The sequence below is a fragment of the Gymnoscopelus braueri genome, assembly GCF_963280865.1.
Source record: "Gymnoscopelus braueri genome assembly, contig: SCAFFOLD_55, whole genome shotgun sequence".
NCBI classification, from domain to species: Eukaryota; Metazoa; Chordata; class Actinopteri; order Myctophiformes; family Myctophidae; genus Gymnoscopelus; species Gymnoscopelus braueri.
Window position 1 is genome coordinate 365437 of NW_027660884.1, and position 4564 is coordinate 370000.

Genomic DNA, 4564 nt, shown 5'->3' on the forward strand with positions numbered 1-4564 from the left:
TGCCACACCGCAGCGTGTCTACGTAGGTGGTGCACCTCCTACTGGCTCCACTGTCACACTGCAGTTTGTCTACGTAGGTGGTGCACCTCCTACTGGCTCCACTGTCACACTGCAGCGTGTCTACGGAGGTGGTGCACCTCCTACTGGCTCCGCTGTCACTGCAGTGTGTCTACGTAGGTGGTGCACCTCCTACTGGCTCCACTGTCACACTGCAGCGTGTCTACGGAGGTGGTGCACCTCCTACTGGCTCCGCTGTCACTGCAGTGTGTCTACGTAGGTGGTGCACCTCCTACTGGCTCCAATGTCACACCGCAGCGTGTCTACGTAGGTGGTGCACCTCCTACTGGCTCCGCTGTCACACTGCAGCGTGTCTACGTAGGTGGTGCACCTCCTACTGGCTCCGCTGTCACTGCAGTGTGTCTACGTAGGTGGTGCACCTCCTACTGGCTCCAATGTCACACCACAGCGTGTGTACGTAGGTGGTGCACCTCCTACTGGCTCCACTGTCACACTGCAGCGTGTCTACGGAGGTGGTGCACCTCCTACTGGCTCCGCTGTCACTGCAGTCTGTCTACGTAGGTGGTGCACCTCCTACTGGCTCCAATGTCACACTGCAGCGTGTCTACGGAGGTGGTGCGCCTCCTACTGGCTCCACTGTCACACCGCAGCGTGTCTACGTAGGTGGTGCACCTCCTACTGGCTCCGCTGTCACACCGCAGCATGTCTACGTAGGTGGTGCACCTCCTACTGGCTCCACTGTCACACTGCAGCGTGTCTACGTAGGTGGTGCACCTCCTACTGGCTCCACTGTCACACTGCAGCGTGTTTACGTAGGTGGTGCACCTCCTACTGGCTCCACTGTCACACTGCAGCGTGTCTACGGAGGTGGTGCACCTCCTACTGGCTCCGCTGTCACTGCAGTGTGTCTACGTAGGTGGTGCACCTCCTACTGGCTCCACTGTCACACCGCAGTGTGTCTACGTAGGTGGTGCACCTCCTACTGGCTCCACTGTGACACTGCAGTGTGTCTACGTAGGTGGTGCGCCTCCTACTGGCTCCACTGTCACACTGCAGCGTGTCTACGGAGGTGGTGCACCTCCTACTGGCTCCGCTGTCACTGCAGTGTGTCTACGTAGGTGGTGCACCTCCTACTGGCTCCAATGTCACACTGCAGCGTGTCTACGTAGGTGGTGCGCCTCCTACTGGCTCCGCTGTCACACTGCAGCGTGTCTACGGAGGTGGTGCACCTCCTACTGGCTCCGCTGTCACTGCAGTGTGTCTACGTAGGTGGTGCACCTTCTACTGGCTCCGCTGTCACACCGCAGCGTGTCTACGTCGGTGGTGCGCCTCCTACTGGCTCCGCTGTCACACCGCAGCGTGTCTACGTAGGTGGTGCGCCTCCTACTGGCTCCGCTGTCACACCGCAGCGTGTCTACGTAGGTGGTGCACCTCCTACTGGCTCCGCTGTCACACTGCAGCGTGTGTACGTAGGTGGTGCACCTCCTACTGGCCCCGCTGTCACACTGCAGTGTGTCGACGTAGATGGTGCACCTCCTACTGGCTCCGCTGTCACACTGCAGTGTGTCTACGTAGGTGGTGCACCTCCTACTGGCCCCGCTGACACACTGCAGTGTGTCTACATAGGTGGTGCACCTCCTACTGGCTCCGCTGTCACACTGCAGCGTGTGTACGTAGGTGGTGCACCTCCTACTGGCCCCGCTGTCACACTGCAGCGTGTGTACGTAGGTGGTGCACCTCCTACTGGCCCCGCTGTCACACTGCAGCGTGTCTACGTAGGTGGTGCACCTCCTACTGGCCCCGCTGTCACACTGCAGTGTGTCTACGTAGGTGGTGCACCTCCTACTGGCTCCACTGTCACACTGCAGCGTGTGTACGTAGGTGGTGCACCTCCTACTGGCCCCGCTGTCACACTGCAGCGTGTCTACGTAGGTGGTGCACCTCCTACTGGCTCCACTGTCACACTGCAGCGTGTTTACGTAGGTGGTGCACCTCCTACTGGCTCCACTGTCACACTGCAGCGTGTCTACGGAGGTGGTGCACCTCCTACTGGCTCCGCTGTCACTGCAGTGTGTCTACGTAGGTGGTGCACCTCCTACTGGCTCCACTGTCACACCGCAGTGTGTCTACGTAGGTGGTGCACCTCCTACTGGCTCCACTGTGACACTGCAGTGTGTCTACGTAGGTGGTGCGCCTCCTACTGGCTCCACTGTCACACTGCAGCGTGTCTACGGAGGTGGTGCACCTCCTACTGGCTCCGCTGTCACTGCAGTGTGTCTACGTAGGTGGTGCACCTCCTACTGGCTCCAATGTCACACTGCAGCGTGTCTACGTAGGTGGTGCGCCTCCTACTGGCTCCGCTGTCACACTGCAGCGTGTCTACGGAGGTGGTGCACCTCCTACTGGCTCCGCTGTCACTGCAGTGTGTCTACGTAGGTGGTGCACCTTCTACTGGCTCCGCTGTCACACCGCAGCGTGTCTACGTCGGTGGTGCGCCTCCTACTGGCTCCGCTGTCACACCGCAGCGTGTCTACGTAGGTGGTGCGCCTCCTACTGGCTCCGCTGTCACACCACAGCGTGTCTACGTAGGTGGTGCACCTCCTACTGGCTCCGCTGCCACACCGCAGCGTGTCTACGTAGGTGGTGCACCTCCTACTGGCTCCACTGTCACACTGCAGTTTGTCTACGTAGGTGGTGCACCTCCTACTGGCTCCACTGTCACACTGCAGCGTGTCTACGGAGGTGGTGCACCTCCTACTGGCTCCGCTGTCACTGCAGTGTGTCTACGTAGGTGGTGCACCTCCTACTGGCTCCACTGTCACACTGCAGCGTGTCTACGGAGGTGGTGCACCTCCTACTGGCTCCGCTGTCACTGCAGTGTGTCTACGTAGGTGGTGCACCTCCTACTGGCTCCAATGTCACACCGCAGCGTGTCTACGTAGGTGGTGCACCTCCTACTGGCTCCGCTGTCACACTGCAGCGTGTCTACGTAGGTGGTGCACCTCCTACTGGCTCCGCTGTCACTGCAGTGTGTCTACGTAGGTGGTGCACCTCCTACTGGCTCCAATGTCACACCACAGCGTGTGTACGTAGGTGGTGCACCTCCTACTGGCTCCACTGTCACACTGCAGCGTGTCTACGGAGGTGGTGCACCTCCTACTGGCTCCGCTGTCACTGCAGTCTGTCTACGTAGGTGGTGCACCTCCTACTGGCTCCAATGTCACACTGCAGCGTGTCTACGGAGGTGGTGCGCCTCCTACTGGCTCCACTGTCACACCGCAGCGTGTCTACGTAGGTGGTGCACCTCCTACTGGCTCCGCTGTCACACCGCAGCATGTCTACGTAGGTGGTGCACCTCCTACTGCACCTCCTACTGGCTCCAATGTCACACTGCAGCGTGTCTACGTAGGTGGTGCGCCTCCTACTGGCTCCGCTGTCACACTGCAGCGTGTCTACGGAGGTGGTGCACCTCCTACTGGCTCCGCTGTCACCGCAGCATGTCTACGTAGGTGGTGCACCTCCTACTGGCTCCACTGTCACACTGCAGCGTGTCTACGTAGGTGGTGCACCTCCTACTGGCTCCACTGTCACACTGCAGCGTGTTTACGTAGGTGGTGCACCTCCTACTGGCTCCACTGTCACACTGCAGCGTGTCTACGGAGGTGGTGCACCTCCTACTGGCTCCGCTGTCACTGCAGTGTGTCTACGTAGGTGGTGCACCTCCTACTGGCTCCACTGTCACACCGCAGTGTGTCTACGTAGGTGGTGCACCTCCTACTGGCTCCAATGTCACACCACAGCGTGTGTACGTAGGTGGTGCACCTCCTACTGGCTCCACTGTCACACTGCAGCGTGTCTACGGAGGTGGTGCACCTCCTACTGGCTCCGCTGTCACTGCAGTCTGTCTACGTAGGTGGTGCACCTCCTACTGGCTCCAATGTCACACTGCAGCGTGTCTACGGAGGTGGTGCGCCTCCTACTGGCTCCGCTGTCACACTGCAGCGTGTCTACGGAGGTGGTGCACCTCCTAATGGCTCCGCTGTCACTGCAGTGTGTCTACGTAGGTGGTGCACCTCCTACTGGCTCCACTGTCACACCGCAGCGTGTCTACGTAGGTGGTGCACCTCCTACTGACTCCGCTGTCACACCGCAGCGTGTCTACGTAGGTGGTGCACCTCCTACTGGCTCCACTGTCACACCGCAGTGTGTCTACGTAGGTGGTGCACCTCCTACTGGCTCCACTGTGACACTGCAGTGTGTCTACGTAGGTGGTGCACCTCCTACTGGCTCCACTGTCACACTGCAGCGTGTCTACGGAGGTGGTGCACCTCCTACTGGCTCCGCTGTCACTGCAGTGTGTCTACGTAGGTGGTGCACCTCCTACTGGCTCCGCTGTCACACTGCAGTGTGTCTACGTAGGTGGTGCACCTCCTACTGGCTCCGCTGTCACACTGCAGCGTGTCTACGGAGGTGGTGCACCTCCTACTGGCTCCGCTGTCACACTGCAGCGTGTCTACGGAGGTGGTGCGCCTCCTACTGGCTCCGC